We start from the raw sequence: 19,300 nt of genomic DNA on the forward strand, positions 1-19,300 counted from the left end.
CTCCTACTGCCCTCGGTCACAGGGTGGGGAGGAAGGGGGATTCTCCAGACAGGCAGCTGATGTCCTCATGATCTTCCTCAGCCATCCCAGCTTGAGAGACCTCAAGAGTAACCCACTCGGAGCTCCCACACTTCCTGCCACCCATTTATCAGTGCTGAGTCACGAGATGGGCAGGGGCATTGCCCTAGCAGGCTGTCAGTGGGTTAGGACGCCCACTCTACAAACGAGACACTGAGGCCCAGAATGGGCCAAGTACTTCCCAGGCTAGGCTTTAAGGAATGAAAGGGTTTTGGGTTCCTGGAGCAGGTCACAGACTAGGCTCACTGGAGCCGGCTGGGGCTGCAAGGGCAAGACAAAGTTCAGGAGGTTACAGAGGCACGGCAAGAGGGAAAAAGGAGAAACCCTCTGTTTCTCCCCAGTTACTGCAAGCAGGGAGGGGGACATCGCAGCCATGACTGCTCAATACTACCCCACCATCTGGGAGTGACAGAAACAGCCCTTCCTAATGTCCCCGGTGATGCCCACCGAGCCTGCAACCTCCACCAATAAGGAACTGCCTCTCTAGAGGCTGTCTAACCCCTAAACCATACCACCAACCATGCTAGGAACTGTCTCCTCTCCCTATCCCTGTCCTCCACCCTCTGCTTGTGTTTGTGAAGAACTGGGCCCTGAAACCTGACCCCCAAGCCATCTCTGGGTTTAAGTATGGCTACCTCAGCCCAGTTGGGGTGCTGGGCCTCATAATCAATAGGTACTACACCCGCCCTGCACAGGAGAGGGAGTCTCTAAGGCAACAGCCCTGAAGTTTTTAACCATGACTCACAGAAAGATGTATTTCATTTGACCTTGGAGGCGCACACACAAAACCAAGTGCTTTCCAAAACAGAAGTTCCTGATCTACTGGCACTGTACAACACACTCAAATAGTTCTGTTCTATTGTGTGTTTATGTGTGTGTGTGATACGTGTGCACATACACATGCCAGAAGAGAACACCAAATTCCTGCTCTATTACCCTCCCCCCATTTTTATGAGACAGGGTCTCTCTCTCTCTCTCGCTGGAACTAAAGTTCTCTGTTACAGAAAGGCTAGCTGACAAGCAAGCTCTTGGAATCCATGTCTCTGACTCCCAACACTGGTGTTACAGGCATGCGTGGCCATTCCTGGCTTTTCATGTGGGATTCAAACGCACGTCCTTATGCTTTTCTATGTAACCCTGGCTGTCCTGTAACTCGTTCTGCAGACCAGGCTTGCCTCAAACTCAGAGATCTGCCTACCTCTGCCTGCCAAGTGCTGGGATTAAAGGCGTGCGCCACCACCGCCACCACCGCCACCACCGCCACCGCCACCACCGCCACCCGGCTCCCACAGTCCTTTTCTACTATTCCTTTTTAGTTTTTAAAAATGTTCATGGAGGGCTGGAGAGATGGCTCTGTGGTCAGTACTTCCTGCTCTTCAAGAAGACCTGAGTTTGGTTCTCAGCACCTATATCAAGTGGCTCACAACCATCTGAGACCTCAGCCCCAGGAAGGATGGGACGCCCTCTTCTGGTCTCTACATGCACCTGCATGCATGTGGTATACACTCACACAGAAACATACATAATCTTTTTCTTAACAACAGCAAAAACTGTTCATGGAGCCTATAGCACTGATTTCATGAGTTAATTAGTGACCTGGTCCATAGTTCAAAAGAGCCCTCCATGTCTACTCAGCTACAATTCCATGTCTAGCCAGTGGCCCACTACCCTTGTTGCTATGCTGCCTGACCTTGTCCTTCCCTTCTCTGTAACAAGTAGGAACTGTTGGGTCCTCCCGGTATGAAGAAACTGAGGCTCAGGGCCACACAGTAAATAACTCAGGGAGAACCAACCCAGGCCTTCCAGAATGTACAGCCAGATATGTATCATACCACTCTCCATCGAAGATAATCAATCACCTTGGCAGGTGAATCTCTATGAATTTGAGTCCAGCCTGATCTACAGAGCAAGTTCCAGGACAAGCTCCAAAGCTACAGAGACACTCTGTCTCAAACAAACAAACAAGCAAGCAAAAAGATAATTACCTTGAAGAATGGTAGAGCATTGGCAAGGCCAGATGTAGACCCCAGAATACCCTCTGGACACTGTTCTGCCACGTGCACAGACACATTGGCTGGGGGAAAACACGCTAACAGGTGCAGGACACTTACTGAGTGCCAGGCTCTGCATCTGAGATCTTTTGTCTTTAATGCCCACGATGAGCACATGAGACGGGGACTACACCTGTCACCTCCATCTTAGAGATGCACCCGGGGGCACTGTGAGCAAGCTACCTGTCAGGATCACCCAGCTGGAAGGCTGCAGGGCCAGGGTAAAAACCCAACAGAAACAGGACCGCCCTCCACTAACACATCCTATCTACGTGACCTATAAACTAGGACCTAGACACAAGTCTAGGGAAGTGAGCAGCCACATGCCCAACTGGAGCTGGCTCCTAATTTCCCATGATTCCCACCACACTCTGGGCACACTCCCCCTTAACTGGACCTTTCTCCTTCTCCCCTTCTGCCCTGGGCCCAGCTCAGCCCAGTAGGCTGAGGCAGAAGATGGAGAGGCTGGTCCCCATTACACGGCCAGACAACATCTCAGTGAAAGACAGCCCTGAGTCAGAGCGGCCGGAGGGGGTTTTCCTCTCTGAAATGTCACACACACGCACACAAGCTTGCATGGACCTGGGAGAGGGTGCCCCTTGGAAGGAGGCCCCTGGGGTGCTCAGCTCCACTCCCCCACTCAAGCCCCAGTCATTTCCTCATTTTCCCCAGTGCTGTTTCTCACCCAGCCCCCTGCACCTCGGTGAGAGGAAGTTGCACAATCCCCTGGGAGCTGCAAATGTGGCCAAGGATTACTCACTGCACAGAGGGAAGCTCCAGCCAGAAGCCTCTTCCCCTCCCCAGGCAGGCTGGCTCCAACCTCCCCAACCCCAGGTTCCAGTCCTAGACAGAGCCTTTCGTAGGCACCAATTCAGCTTCTGGGCACCCAGAGAGAGATACAGAGGGACAATGGCCAACACAAACGTCCCAGAGAATACCAAAGTTCTCCTCCACCTTCCCGGCTAGCCACACGCCTGTGGCCTTGGTCTCTTATATTGCCCCTCTAGAAATGAGACCCAAATGTCACCAGGCTCTGGGAGGATAGGAGCCAAAGCACTCAGCCTGGTGGGAAAGCCATTCTTATGCACAGACGATTTCTATGGCTCCAAGGTCTCTTCCAGACAGCCTCTGTGCACAGGTGACTTCGGTGGCTCCTAGGCCTCTCCTCTGACAGACAGTGAAGGAGTGGCAGTGAGACCCCGTGCCCACAGATAGGTATTTGTCTGGAAGAGCAGGCGGTTATTAAGCCCTTGTATCCCAGGATGGAAGAGTTCGCTGGGCCCTTCTCTCCAGCATATTTCAGAGGTGTCGTGGGGAGAGCGCACTCCTGGAGAACGCAGAGGCCAGTGAGAGGAGGGGAGCCCAGAGCAGAAAGGGAGGTTCTGACTCTGACTTACCCTGGGCTAACAAACAGGAAGGAGCCCCAGTGCCCTGGACCTGCAGTGGGGCCTCAGATAAAGAACAGCCTCAGTACCTCTTTAACACCCCACAACCTTGGACTCCAGCTAAGGACAAAGTCAGAAGGGGCTCTTCCTGGGCCCCAGGGCTCCCACGGAGCCCCACATTTCTGCAGTCTTCATCAAAAGCCTGGGGCCCTCAGGGTGGTTCCCTGCAGGAGGGTCCACAGCACCAGGTTCACCAGCTGATGCCTCTAGTTCAGTGGACAGGGACAGCATGGGGGGAGGGGCACACTAGAAAGCCAGTCTTGTCTGGGAAACATAAGTAGCCCTAGGGTCCTTATAGAACTGCTTCCCCAACCCCATTAAGGAGAGGGGTAGCAACTCTACCACTCCCATTTTTCAGACAGAGAAACTGAGGCACAAAGCACTTAAGTAACTTCTCAGAGGCCATACTACTGAGACTTAGGACCAGGCCATTTTCTGATGTGGGACAACTTGTCCTTTATAGGATACTTTGTACTGTCACTAGCCAACTTGTCCTTTATAGGATGCTTCTTAGTGTCACTAGCCAATGTCCTCAGACATTGACAAATGTGCTCTGCCCAGTCAATTGCTCCCCGCTGAGAATTACTGCCCTAGGAGTGGCTGAAAGTCAAGGGCCTCCCAATTCAGCCAGAGATCCACAGTCCTCCTCCTGTGACAGATGCCCTAGGCACGAGGTCCAGAACCACGGCTGGCAAGAGGGTACCCCCACAGCAGGCACTGCCACTTGGGGTTCCTTCCCATTCAAGCAAGACTTGCTGGCAGCTGTCCAGTACTACAGCAATGATCTTTCCCTATTTTGATCAGAGACCCCTTACATCACTGAACAGAAAGAAAGAAAGGAAAGAAACTGATCAATCCTAATTAAAAATACATTCCCTGCCCTCAGAAATGGGACCGTCATTCCCATTCCTCAGTCTTCTTGGGACTCATGCCAGGATCTCTCTGGATGCTAAAATCCAGAAATGTTTAGTGTCTCTTACATACAGGACATCTAGCTCAGTGCATATCCTCCTATTCTTTAATCATGCCTAAGTTACTCCAAAACCCAAACAGGATTGTATTGTTAGGGAACAGTGGGAAAAAAAGCTATGTACGTATTAAATACAGGTGTATTGTTACGCATGTGTGTACACACAAAAGTGCAGTGCCCACAGAATCCAGAAGAAGGTGCTGGAGCCACCCAGGGTGGTGCTGGAATCAAACTCAAATGCCCTGAAAGAGAAGCAAGCCCTCTTAACCAGTAAGTCTCCTCTTCAGGTACTTTTAATCTGAAATCAGTTAGTCCTCAGATGTAGGACTCACAGACAGAGGGCCCGCTGTATACGCCAGTTATTCAACATACACTTGCTAGCAAACATATGCAAAACATAGATTTACTTTTAAAATGGAGAGACAGCTCAGGGGTTAAAGCACTTGATGTTCTTCAGAGGACCCAGCTTTGGTTCCCAGCACCCACGTGGTAACTCACAACCATCTGTAACTCCAGTTCCAGCAGACCCCACAACCTCCTCTAATCTCTGCAGTTACTGAACACACAGGTGCACATAACTTTTAAAAGTTGATGGGAATGTTAATTATACCTGTGATAAGACACCAGGTGGTGGTGGTGGCGGCAACACATACCTTTAATCCCAGGAGAGGCAGAGGCAGTCAGATATTTGAATTCCAGCCAGCCTGGTCTATCATAGTGAGTTCCAGGACAGTCAAGGCTACACAGAGAAACCCTGTCTCAATAAACCCCAAATAATAATAATAATAATAATAATAATAATAACAACAACAACAATATATAAATAAATAAAATAAAGCCAAAATAGTAGTAAGTTCTGGGAGGGAAGAAAAGTTGTTTCTTCTTGTTGTTTACTTGCTTTAAGGAGTCTCCCTATGTAAACCAGGCTGGCTTTGAACTCAAAGAGATCTACCCGCCTCTGCCTGCTGAGTGCTGGGATCAAAGGTGTGCACCATCATGGCCTGTTTATAAGAGTTCACGTTACCGCCTGTGTCTACATGCAGGTGTCTGTTATCTGGGGAGTTCCTTTCATTTAAGAGATTTATTTTATCTTTATGTATGTGTGTGTGCACATTTGTATGTGCAAGTGTACAAGGCACCGTTGGCGGCCAGAAGAGGGCGCCACATGCCCCGGAGCCGGAGCTGCCCCACGTGGGTACGGGGAGTCCAACCAATCCTCTTAACCGTGAGCCATCTCTCTATCCCTTCACGGCCCCTCCTTATTTATTTGTTCTTTCTTTGCACACGCTCATTCATGGACTCCTGAGGAAGTCAGGGGAAGACTCAGCCGCGGAGCTCGACAGCGGGTGCCTTACTGCCAGCGCCATCCTGCTGACCCAGTCATTCTGTACTTGTGCATCTGTGCTGTCTTTGGCAACTGTGCTGCATTTCACAATAAAACAGGGCAGGAAAGGACAAGATATGGGTAAATAGCAATAGAAATTCTAACATTTTCTTCCCACACCTGGCTTTGGAAAACACTATAATTAGGCTTGAAACACTTGGATGATAACCTATCATTAGTCACGGTTCTAGAGTGTGTGACGATGCTTGGGGCCCTCTCGATGGAGACCCCCCAAAGTGCCCAGTGTGGCGCAGGCTGCAGGCTGTCCCTCAGCCAACCAGAGCTGGCTACCTCAACCTCTTTCTCACCCTTCTCGGATACCCCTTCCTGCAGAAGGGCAGAGTGAGTGTGTTAGGCCATGTGTCTGCACACCCACCCTGCTCCATGCTGGGTCAGTCCTCTAAGGGCCCAACAGCAGGACCTGGAGGCTCACCTGGGGTCATTCCCTGAGCATGAGGAAAACAGGAAGACAGAAAAGAAATAAAGTGGGTGGAGAGAGTGAAAGAGAGAGAGAGAGAGAGAGAGAGAGAGAGAGAGAGAGAGAGAGAGAGAGAGAGGAGAGAGAGAGAGGGGAGAGAGAGAGAGCGAGAGAGAGAGAGAGAGAGGAGAGAGAGAGAGAGAGAGAGAGAGAGAGAGAGGTAGATGCACCGTCCTCAGCCTCCAGGCAGACATACCTTACAATCCCAAGGCTTCTACACAGCAGGTGAATGGCCCAGGGGCCTCCCCTTTCCTCCAGAATGCCTAGAAGGAAGGACTCAGTCCAGGAAGAAATCCTCCTGGGCCTGCAGCAGTGACCCCTAACAACCTAGAGTGTGGCAGAGCAGCCTTTCTGGGGTCAAGAAGGCAGGAAGGGCTGAGGGCCCACCCCAAGAGTCAGGTCTTAGTCTATCACTGTCTGCCTGCCTGTCTCTGTCCTCCGAGACTTCCAGAAGCTTCTGTCCCTAACAACCTCCTTGGACACACAGACTTGGGTGCCAAGTCCACATCTGCTGACCCTCATGGTGCTGAAGACCATGGCTGCTAGCTGCTTGGTCGCTAAGCCCCCTCCTTCCTCCTCTCAGTAACAGTGCCAGTCAGACAGCTGCTACCGTCAGCCCAGGGCAGAGTCAGTCAGCACTGCCCTGTTGGGACAGCTGAGCACACCTGGCCAGAGCGAGGAGGAGATGAGTGACAGTGGGGCTGGACAGTATAGTGTGTCATCTCCTGGCCACATCCCTCAGGGACCACAGGAGGCTGAACAGGTGCTGTCCCCAAACTGATTACAAACAAACCAGAGGACAGGCTGTGACTTCCCTTGCCAAACAAGCACAAGCCCCGCCCCACAGGCCCATTGGTAGAACTGGGATAAGTTGGGGGTGCTGGCAATTTTTCTATGGGGAGCAGCAGGCCGAGAACCCCAAGCCAGAGGGGGTTAGATCACTGTAGAAGAAGAGAGAAAGGTGGGATCAGAGCAGAAGCGGAGGACGGGTCTCTGCGGAGCTGTGTAGGAGGCCCTGGGTATACGGTAATGAAGTACCTAGAGTAGGGATCATGGAGAAGCTGTCTTTTAGGCCCTCGTTTCTGGGCATATGATGGGATTCAATTTATGTTCACTCATCCACCCTGAAAAGCTTTACTGGGCATCCACCGTATTGGAGGCTCTCCTGTAGGCAGGGGGAATGGACCCAAACAGACCAAATCCCTGTCTTGAGAGGATATCTATTGTGGAATATTAGCTTAAGACGTGTTACATGAGTTTATGCTGTGGAATATTTCTTTAATGATGCAAAGATGTGTTACATTCTTTTATGTTGTATTTATTTGACTCTGAAGCTGTCTTACTGTGCCCGTCTAAAACACCTGATTAGTCTACTAACGAGGGAGGAACGAGAAAAGGAGGGGAAGAGGATATGGGGGCAGCCACCAGCTACACAGCCAGCCATGGAGTAAGGAGTCACCCAGCTACACAGCCAGCCAAGAAATAAAAAGAGATATATAGAATAAAGAAAGGTAAAAAACCCTGAGGCAGCTGGGCAGTAGTGGTGCACGCCTTTAATCCCAGCACTCAGGAGGCAGAGGCAGGGCAGGCGGATCTCTGTGAGGTTGCGGCCAACCTGGTCTACAAGAGCTAGTTCCAGGACAGATACCAAAGCTACACAGAGAAACCTTGTCTCGAGGGAAAAAAAAAAGAGGCAAAATGTAGTTAAATAGAAACAGAATAATTTAAGAAAAGCTGACTGGAAACAAGCCAAGCTAAGGCTGGGCATTCATAAGTAAGAATAAGTTTCTGTGTATTTATTTAGAAGCTGGGTGGCAGGTTCCCAAAGATTAAAAAAAAAAAAATCAAAAAACCAACTATAGGCGGCTGAGGTCCAGTGCCATCAATCACATGTTACCTGGGACCCTAAGCTCCTCCCCACCAGCTTTCAGCCAGCTCCTTCAACCCTGAGCCCCAAGCACTCCTTAGAATGTAACAGCCTCAAGGCCCAGGTGGCACAGACTGCAATCCCAGCGCTGGGGGAGGTGAGACTACGACAGGCAGATCGCGAGTTCAAGGCTAGCCTGAGCCACACACTGGGATAGATAGTGAGACTGTCTCAAAAATGTCAAACTAACAAACAAAGCCAGACGTGGTGTGCACGCTTGTCACCCGGCACTTGGAAGGGGAAACAGGAGGATCAGAAGTGCTAAGTTGTCCTTGACTACATAGAGAGTCTAAGGACAGCCTGGGCTACGTAAGACCAGGTCTCAAAAACAACAACAAAAATCCACACATGGGCAACAAGACAGCTGCCAAGCCTGATGACCTGAGTTTGACCTTGAGCCCATGTGGAGAAGGAGAGAAGCAGTTCCTGAAAGTTGTCCCTAACATAATAAGCACCGTGTCTTCACACATATGTACACACGCACATGCACAGACACATATTTAAGTAATATAAGTAATTTAAGTAAATATAATTTTTAGTAAGTAAATATAATTTTTTTTTTTTGGTTTTTCGAGACAGGGTTTCTCTGTAGCTTTGGAGCCTGTCCTGGAACTAGCTCTTGTAGACCAGGCTGGTCTCGAACTCACAGAGATTCGCCTGCCTCTGCCTCCCGAGTGCTGGGATTAAAGGCGTGCGCCACCACCGCCCGGCTAAATATAAATTTTAAAATAACATAAGTAAATAGGAGTCCAGAACCTTCTAGATGAAATATCCTCTCACAGGGATCCGCCCAACACCTATCCGAGCAAAGAAAGGATACTTATCTCTCTGGTAAGGACCGTGAATGAGGGGCGGGTGAGCCAACTCCACAGTCAAAAGTGCTCGCTGTGTTGGCCTGAGGACCCGAGTTTGACTCCTAGAAGCCACATAAAACTGACTCCATAGAGCCTTCCTTCATGGTGGCACACTCAGGAGGCAGAGGCAGGGGGATCTCTGTGAGTTTGAGGCCAGAGTGAATTCTAAGACAGGCAGGGCTGTATAGAGAGACCCTGTCTAATACAAACAAAGCAATGTTGTCTTCTGACTGCCACACAGATACCTGGCATATACCTTCCCCCATTATGCACAATAATGATTCAAAAAATAAATATGATTCAGTGGCCAAATACTCGCCTGTGGCCCTATGTGGAGAAAGAGGTGAGTGGCAGGTGTGTAACAGTTTCACTTCGGAAAATGGCTCTTTCCTTCCAGCAATGTCCCAGGATACTGGTGACACGAAACATGGGCAGCTTTGGCTCTGCCACAGATTCTGATGACACCGTGCTCAGAACCGCCGCTCATCCAGCTCACTCCGTGCAAGCAGGCGGCATGTCCCAGAGAGGGACCAAATAGTGCCGAGTTTCCTGGGATGCTCAAGCATGGGTGTGGCCAGAGTGTCCCGTAAAGGCTGAGATTTAATCCTCATTACTCACAGTGGGGATTAGATGCTAGAAATACAACCTGACCCTGTTGCTCAGAGGCAGGCCTTTGGGAAGTGATCAGAATTAGGTAAAATCATCAGGATGGAGTCTTGAGATTGAGAACTGGTAGTGTTTTAAGGCCAGAGCCTGAAGATCCTGGTTTGTATACCCAGAACCCATGTAAAAGTCAGGCATGGTAGCATGTGCCGGTAACCTCAGCACTAAGTGAGCAGAGGCAGGCAGATCCCTGAAGTCATTCAGCCTAGCCAGATTAATAAGCTTCAAGTTTGGGGAGAGACTCGGCCCCAAAGACAAATCATAAATAAATGTATCGAGTGATGAAGGAAGGACATTATGCTGACCTCTGGCCAATGCCAGCGCATACACACTCATGTGCACACACACCACATCCATACTAAAGAGTTCGTGCACCACACACATGACACAACACGTTACACCCCCTTCACCCTCCCATACACACACACGACACATTATGCTCCTCCTTCACCTCCTTTACCCTCACACACACACACACATACACGACGACACAACATTACACCCCCTTCACCCTCACACACACACGACACAATGTTACACCCCCTTTACCCTCACACACACACACACAGACACACACATGCGACACGTTACACCCCCTTCACCCTCTCAAACACACACGCGACACATGTTACACCCCCTTCACCCTCCCCCAACACACAACACAACACGCTACACCCCCTTCACCCTCCCATACAAACACACACACACACACATCACACTTCCCCTCCACACCCTCCCCATACAAGACCAGAGGGGTCATCTCAGATGAGGTCTCCTGCCTTGAAAACTGTGAGCTACAGCCAAACCTTATTCTTCACAGGGTTCTTGATTCTCTGCCCTTTTGTTGTAGTAACTCAAACAGACTAATAAATGGGGACTGGGGACAGAGATGTTAGCACACAACGCAGAAGTAGGCACTGCCCTAGAGATCTGCCTTGAAAGACAGTATCAGCCAAACAAATCCCAAACAGCCTAAGACATTGCCACTGGGTTGTGTTCTGGGGACCAACAACTTGCCAGAAATTCAGTTCACACCAGACGAGTAGTTGTAGTGTGTCGTGGTACACACCTGTGATGCAAGGATTTAGGAGGTAGAGGCAGGAGGACCATGACTTTGAGATGATACTGAGAAATATATACATAGCAAGAATTAATTCTCAAAATTAATTAATTCTCAAAAAGAATTAAAACAGGGTTGGAGAGATGGCTCAGTGGTTAAGGGCACTGGCTGCTCCTGCCGAATACCTGGTTCAGTTCCCAATATCACATGACAGCTCACAACCATCTGTAACTCCAGTTCCAGGGAATACAACGCCATCTTCTGGCCTCCACAGGTACTGCATGCTTGTGATGTGCAGAAATGTCCAGCAAAACACCCATACACATTAAAATAAAAAAGTTTTTTTAAAGAAAAATAAACAGGCAAGTATAATAGGAATAGAGAGATGACTCTGTGATTAAGCGTGCCTGTTGCCTTTCCAGAGGACCTAAGTTTGGTTCCCAGTACCCACTACAGATGGTTGACAACTGTAACTCTAGCTCCAGGGGATCTGATGCCCTCTTTTGGCCTCAGTGAGCAACTGCACACATGAGCACACATATCCATATAGATACACATAGCTTAAAAGAAGAAAATAAACCTTTAAAAAGATAATAAAATAAAGTAATGGCTGTGAGGATGGTTCACTGAGCCACGTAAAAGTGTGCAGGGTGAGTCAGGCAGTGGTGGCGCACACCTAGCCTCCCCTAAGTGGTGAGCTCCAGACCCTGAAAGAAGGCAGACGCTGTTCCTGATACCCCAGGTTGCCTCTGGTCTCTGTGCACATGAATACACCTGTGCATACACAAACAAATACATGCACACACAAAAAAAATAAAAAATAAATTCTTATTTTTAAAAAATAAAACTCCAGACCTCAGAAGCTTGTGGAACTACTGAGGACGAGCTATGAAGCAGGCCAGAGAAAGCTGAAATGGAGCAGTCACTGGGGACTCCTCTGGTCTGCCTGGTGCAAGAGACCTTGCCCTGGACTCTGTGGCCTAGAGAAGGGCCTGGGAACCGCCTGGGCCTGATGCCTAGGCTCCACCCCCAGAGATGGGGAGGCAAGGGCATTTTGGAGGAGTTCCCAGCCAGGTGAGCGGGAAGATGGAAAGGTCCAATGGCCTCCATGAGAACTATGACGTCACTGAGAGGACACTGGTTGGAGGGAGAGAGCAGGGAAGATGTGACGGGAGCAAGCACATAAGAGAAGGAGGGCGAAGCAAGGGCATAGGAATCCCAGCTCTCTAGACATGGAATCTGCTGGAGTTCAAGCTCTGGATTATTCTCCAAAGCATCAAATCCTACTTTGGGACTGCCACTGCATGCTTAGCTGCCAACAAGGCGGACCGTCCGCTAGCAACACTGGGAAGGCCTGGTACTGGCCAGGTCCATTCTCTCTTCTTCTTTGTGTTCGCATTTAAGGCCAGGACCATGGTGGGGGTGGGGATCAGGGGCTCAGCACTTACTAGCCTAACTTGCACAAGGCTCTAGGCTTGCTACCCAGCACCAGGAGGGAAAAACTACGCAAGCCAGGAATCAACAATGATCCCGCCTGATGCTCCTGTCATCTCTCTGGCTGTCCTCTGACCTCACCCACCACCAGCCCACTCCATAGCAAAGCACTTCCTGTGGGTGCGATAAGTCTCAGGCCCTCCCTATCACTGGGATTTTATCTCTGCCCGCAGCAGCAGCAACGCAGCAGCCAAGAGGGTCAGTGCGTGTAACACAGAGTGGAAGAGGAAGGTAGGCAAGGGAGAGGGGAAGAGCACGGCTAGGAGGGAGGTGCCAGGACAGATGCTCCACAGGGAAATTCGAGGGGGGAGCACAGACTCTGCAGGCATGGCCAACCCCCCTGCACAGCCTCGCTAGCTGAGAAGAACAGCTAACTAGGAGAACAAGCTGGGAATGGGGAAGGGGTTGCAGAGTGTAGTAGGGACTGTGGCCAGAGTCTGCAAAACTTCTGGGATATACACACACACATATTTTATTTATTTACTTGTTTATTTTACAGACAGGGTCTCTCTGTACGGTCCTGGCTGTCCTAGAACTTGTTCTGTAGGCCAGACTGGCCTCAAACTCAGAGATCCTCCTGACTCTGCCTCCCAAGTGCTGAAATTAAAAGTGTGTGCCACCACCACCTGACTACATATAAATTGTGTATATATATATATATATGTATGTATGTATGTATGTATATATATATTATAAACTACATTATATATAGTGTGCCACGACTGCCCGACTCTATCTATCATACATAATATTTCTCTTATGTGTGTTTTTCCTGCACGTGTGTCTGTGCACAATGTGCACGCTGAGGCTGAAGAGCGCGATGGACCCTTGGAACTGGAGTTATAGACGACTGGGAGTCACTGTGTGTGTGCTGGGAACCGGAACTGGGGGCACTAAGGAGCAGCTGGTGCTCTTAACGGCCAAACCATTTCTCCAGCCTGGAAGGTGTTATATTTGAGGGCATTGGATACATCGACTGGACTGTTAGAACCCATAAAACTTTTGTTTGTTTTTTAATATTTATTTATTTATTATGTATACAATATTCTGTCTGTGTTTATGTCTGCAGGCCAGAAGAGGGCACCAGACCCCATTACAGATGGTTGTGAGCCACCATGTGGTTGCTGGGAATTGAACTCAGGACCTTTGGAAGTCTCCAGCCCTGTTTGTTTTGTTTTAAGATGCTTTTAAAATGTATGTGTTGTGTGTCCATGACGACTAGAAGATGTCAAATGCCCTGAAGCTGGCCTCACAGGTGGCTGTGAGCTGCCCGACAATGGTGCTGGGATCCAGTGCTCTGGAAGAGCCAAGTGCTCTTGGCCATGACCTAGCTTCCCAACCCCACTTACTGATTCTTCTTTAGGCAGGTCCACTGTTTCTCATGCCAACCTCAAACTCACTATTCTAGCAGAGGATGACCTTGAACTTCTGATTCTCCACTTCTCAAATGCTGGGATTACAGGTGTGTGCCACCGTACCCAGCATATCTGGGATCAGAGATCAAACCCAGGGCCTCCCGCATGCTTGGTAACTACACTATCAGCTGAGCTACGTAAGTATCCCCAGCCCGTCCACGGTTTTTTTTCCCTGTCCTGGAGCACTTTAGGCCTGTTTCTCACTTAAAACTGAGAAATGAAAAAATGAAAGAGCCACAAGAGTTGAGTGTGCTTGTGATTCTGAGTGCACTGTGTATCCAGGGCATCGACACACTTGGCCCTGGCTCTTACGTAGACAGGTAGAGCGTACACCTCTTAGTTGTGGAAGGAAGGGTACAGTGGGCTGCTAAAATTCAAAACCCTTGCTCAGGGTCCCACAGTGGTAAGTGACAGAGCTGGGACTCCAAGCCAGGCAGCCTGGCCCCACATTCATCCAGTACAGTGCTGAATACATGGTGGCTGGGGTTACGTCCTGACAAGATGGGACACGTGAGCCAGCCTTGATTCCAGGGCCTCCATCAGTCCCCAGGTCTTCTGCCACCCACAACCTCCCGTTCTGAAGCTTGTCCTGGTGCCTGAGGTAGAGACCTGTAAACAGCCATTCCTGGATTGAACCAACAATGATTAGTGTTCCTCAACAGCCACAAGGAGGCTGAGCAGCTACCCAGATAGCTGTTGATGGTGTCACGTCTCTGGACTCCAGGTTCCCTGTGACTTTCTCAATCAAAGGCCCCGCTGCCTTTCCTCCACATCTGATGAAACACATCCTTACTGATGTACTGATGTACTGTAGCTTAAAGGGCATGCTGTCCACGGTCGGAGCCACACACCCAGAAGGCTAGCCTCCCCTGCCTGGGATGAATGAGCTTTCCAGGGAGACCAACAAGGTCCTGCTGACCTATTTCCTCCCAGGATAAGGTCTCCCCGAGACCTAGCTCAGCAGCTCAGAAAGGAGGCCTGGAGACAAGTGTAGTCCCTGAGCAGCAAAAAGAAATGCCCCAAATTATCATGCCCTCTTTGAAAAAATTCACTATTTTTTATAATTAGTTTTTAGATTTTTAATTCGCATTTTACGCGTGGTCGTATGTCTGTGTACTACATGTGTGCAGCTCCCAAGGAGGCCATAAGAGGGATCCGACCCCACAGGACTGGAATCGTGACAGCTATGTGGGTGCCATGGGGGTGCTGGGAATTGAACTTCAGGCCCTCCAGCAGCCACTGCTCCTCGCTGCTGACTGCAGAGACAGCTCTCCAGCACACACTCCATCCACAGAAGGGACAGTTCAGTGGGTAAGATCTCCTTCAGTAAGTTCCCAGCATCCTGTCCGGTAGCTCAAAAGTGCCTGGAACTCCAGCTCCAGGGGATCTGATGCCCTCTTCTGACCTCTGTGGGAACTGCACTCTGTGGACACAGCCTCATACAAATACACAGAAATAAAAAAAAATTTAAAAGAACTTCTGGCCAGGTGGTAGTGGCTCACACCTTTAATCCCAGCACTCAGGAAGCGAAGGCAGGTAGAGCTCTGAGTTCGAGGCCAGTTTGGTCTGCAAAGGGGGTTCTATGATAGCCGGGGCTGAACAAAGAAACCCTATCTTGTGCCAGGCAGTGGTGGCGCACGCCTTTAATCCTAGCACTCGGGAGGCAGAGGCAAGAGGATCTCTGTGAGTTCGAGGCCAGCCTGATCTACAAGAGCTAGTTCCAGAACAGGCTCCAAAGCTACAGAGAAACCTTGTCTCAAAAAAGAAGAAAAGAAAGAAAGGAAGAAAGGAAGAAAGAAAGAAAGAAAGGAAGGAAGGAAGGAAGGAAGGAAGGAAGCCTGTCCTGAAACAACTGAATAAATAAATAAATAAATAAATAAATAAATAAATAAATAAATAAATAAAAAGAACAAGAAAAAAGAACTTCTGACAAACACTGGTGTGGTCTTCAGGAATTAAAGACGTGGTTCTTGGAATTGGTTGAGCCTGGGTTAGAACCCCAGCCCTCTACTCCAGTGTGGTTTCCAACAATTTACTTAACTTCTCTGAATCAATGTAACAAAAACAAGAATTCCTACCCTGATGCAAGATACATTCGGTGCTGGCAGCTATTGCTTGCAGCAAGGTCTTACTACAGTCTGCCTCTGGTGGCATTTAGCTATTGTGATTAACACAGTGCTGTATTCTCCTTACTGTCAGAGACGGCCATCTTCACAATCCATGAACACGTCCACATCCATTACACAAGCTCACCATGTAGGTCTCTGCACCTGGTCCTCACAGTGGTGCAACAGATGATCCTATTTCTATTCGGTCCTTTCGCAGCCCAAGACAGGGATGCTTCTGGAAGCTCCGAGGATCTGAACTTCCTCTACCTCCTACCTCCCGCCCCCAACACACACACTAGAAGGCCAACTCATTTCCATGGCAGCCCCAAGTGTCCCCTGCCCTCCATCCCCAGGACAAAGTCTCAACTTGGCTTTCATGTCAGCTGTGGTTGGGGAAACCCCTGCTGCCTGCAAAAACCAACTTGACTTTGAAAAGGAAGAGAAGCCAGAGGGAAGGGAGGCTGGGCCACTCCCTGTGGGGGCAGGTGCTAAGTAACTCTATAAACCCTAGCTAACGATGCAATTGCAACCATAAACAGAGCCTAAGAGAGATCAGGGCCAGAAGCCAGACCCTCAAAGGGCAGCCAGGCTAGAGGGTAGGTCCCCTCCCACCTACTTCCCGGCGTCCAGGAAATGGGGTGGGGGCAGGTGGCGGCTCCCTGGTGATGGGATGGGCAGACACACTGCACATCCCCCAGCGGTGCTTGAATGAACTCTCCCCTGGCTCACTCCCGGCCCACCTCTTACTGAGTCACCGGGCCATCGGCCCTAAATGCAGTCGGCTCTCTGTGGAGTCAATGCTCACGTCAGATGTACCTTGCCGCATTCCATGGGGCCTGGAGCCAAGAGACCTGGGTCTCCATCTAGCTCCACCTCCTAGGCGGACAGAGAATTAGCACTCAGCTGTAACAAGCCCTGTAAAGTATAAGCCATATCGGCTTCTCTCACGCAGGAGAACCCCCAAACAGACCTGCCTTTCATCACACGCTCTCCTTCTCAACTCTCCTATAACTGAGGCAAGCCTAAAGAAGGGAGCCAAAAGAGCCGAGGGAAACTGAGGAACAGTAAAAGCTCCAGAGGCAGCAACGTTTCCCCCACCCAACTACCTCTCTTCACTGGCCAGTTACTAAGGCTGGCTCTCACTCCAGACTGGGCGCTGCGGGGGAGTAGAGCCTGGAGACCGGAGACTGGCTCCCCAGCGGGGCACCAAGCAGCTACGAAGGGAGCGGGCCATCGAGCCTGACCTCCGCGTCTGGATCTGCCAGTATCTGCACCTGGCCGCCCTAGAGGAAACTGGAGATCTGCCCCCACCTCACCCCCCAACAGTGCCTGGTCTGGGCCAGCGAAATCCGGGCCAGGGAGGGTGTAGGAACCTCAGGACACGTCCTAGAGGCTCCCCTTCCCTGCTGCATCAAGCAGTCCCTCACTCCCGGTCCGTGGAGCCCACATTTCCCCAGTGAACCGAACACCCAAGTTTAGTCCTGCAACTGTCACACCGAATAGTCCTCTGCAGGACGAGCGAAAGCTGACGCACGTTGGGGAAGGGCACCGCGGTGAGGGGCAGGCGTAGAATGGAGGGCGGGGGCCGGGAGAGCGCTGGCACAGACTAGCCCCACCCGGGGGGGGGGGGCGTCCTCCCTTCCTCTCCAGGGCGCGGGGCTGGGGCGCGCCAGGCGGCTGCGGCGCGAACCTGCTCGCGCAGCCCCGAGCAGCTCCGGGCAGCGGTGCGTGAAGCCAGAACCCAGAGCACGACGGGGGCCGAGGGGCGGGGACCCAGGTGGCATCCGCCAGCTCTCTTCCAGGAGGCGCTGGGCGGAAGGAGCGACGGGGTCCGGAGTTGGGGGTGGGGGAGACGAAGGCACTGACCTGGAGCCCGGGGCGAGCTAGCCTGGGGTTGGACGGTTCAGAGTGAAGGGGACAGACAGGGGAAAGGGGGCGTATTTTCCGGAATCGGGGACCAGGAGGGTGGCTCAGGGAGGAGGGCAGACAACTGGAAGTTCAAGGAAGCAGAAAGCGAGACCCACAGAAGGTGCAACCCGAGTTGGGGTTCCCTAGGGTGGTGGGATAAGGCGAGAAAAGTTTGCCAGGGACACCAGGGGCTGAAATCGGGGTGTCTTCTGCAAGAGATCAAGGAGGGAGGGAGGCACAGAGGGAGGAAGAGAGGGATGGGACGTCCACACCATCCCCGGACACAGCAGCCCAGCCCACGGGGCGTGGCGCCTCGCCGGCCCTCCCACTCCCCCGCGACCATCCAGGCTGGGCCTGGCCCCGCCGGCCTTGGTGCTTGCACACCTCCCCGGGCCTCGGACTCCCTCCCCCGAGCCCCCCGCCCCCGCCGTATCGGGGGAGGGGGAGCGAGCTGAGGGCCCCGAGCGTCCCTCAAAACTTATTGCAAGTTTACTCGTGCGCCTCCCGCCCCAGCTCCACTCAGCTTCCCCGGGCCAGGAAGGCCCGTGCCCGCCCCAGCCACTCCCGCTCCGGTTACATAAGGTCGCGGGGAGGCGGCCCCCTACCCGACCTGAAGGGAGGGGCCCGAGGGGCTCCCCGGCTGACGAGCCGCACCGCTCCGGCCACGCGCTGGGTACCCAGGGCTGCACCGGCTGCGGATGGGTGGCGATGCAGTGCACCCTGTCCTGCTCGTCTGTACCCCCATCCACCCACCCCACCTGTCTCGGGCACCCACAGGATGGAAAGTACAGAGCTGGCGTCCCCCAGTTCCCCGTGCATCCCTTGCCCCCTAGTCCTGCTCACCTCGCTTTGAAGGTCAATCTGTCCGCCGCCGGCGCCCTATGGTTCCGGCAACTTGTCTCAAGTTCGGGTGCCCGACCCCCGATCTTCGCCCGCCGCCCGCTTTCGGGCTCCTCAGGCTACGCGCCACCAGCCAGACCCGCCCCGTCCGCCCTTCCCGCCGCCGTCGGCGCCGTCGCCGTTCTCTGCGTCCCGCCCGCGGCTGCCGCCTCCGCTGTCACCTAGCCCCGCGCCCGGCGCTCGGGCTACGGCTGTCACTCCGCGCCCACTTCCCGCTGAGCCCGGCAGAGGGCAGCACCCGCCCCCTGCGGACCGCCCCCGGAGGCCTCCCGCGGCGCCCGCTGGGAAACGTAGTCCCTGCCGCCGCCGCGCGGGGCTCGCCGGGATTTGCAGTTCTACTCTGCTGGCCGAGGTCCCAAGGAATCAACTTTTTTTTTTTTTTTTTTTTTTTTTTTTGGTTTTTCGAGACAGGGTTTCTCTGTAGCTTTGGAGCCTGTCCTGGAACTAGCTCTTGTAGACCAGGCTGGTCTCGAACTCACAGAGATCCGCCTGCCTCTGCCTCCCGAGTGCTGGGATTAAAGGCGTGCGCCACCACCGCCCGGCAGGAATCAACTTTTGACTTTAA

At 51.9% G+C, this 19,300-nt stretch overlaps 1 protein-coding gene across 1 annotated transcript in view; it reads right to left on the reverse strand.

Moving 5' to 3' along the window:
- Tfeb (transcription factor EB) overlaps positions 1-18,912 on the reverse strand; it is a 51,992-nt gene extending 33,080 nt beyond the window's left edge. Inside the window, exon 1 of the mRNA XM_038343963.2 lies at positions 18,679-18,912. The gene's annotated coding sequence lies outside the window, so the exon portion shown is untranslated. The remainder of the gene's footprint in view (positions 1-18,678) is intronic.
- Between the last annotated feature and the right edge of the window lie 388 nt (positions 18,913-19,300).

This window comes from Arvicola amphibius, chromosome 9, assembly GCF_903992535.2.
Source record: "Arvicola amphibius chromosome 9, mArvAmp1.2, whole genome shotgun sequence".
Classification (NCBI taxonomy): domain Eukaryota; kingdom Metazoa; phylum Chordata; class Mammalia; order Rodentia; family Cricetidae; genus Arvicola; species Arvicola amphibius.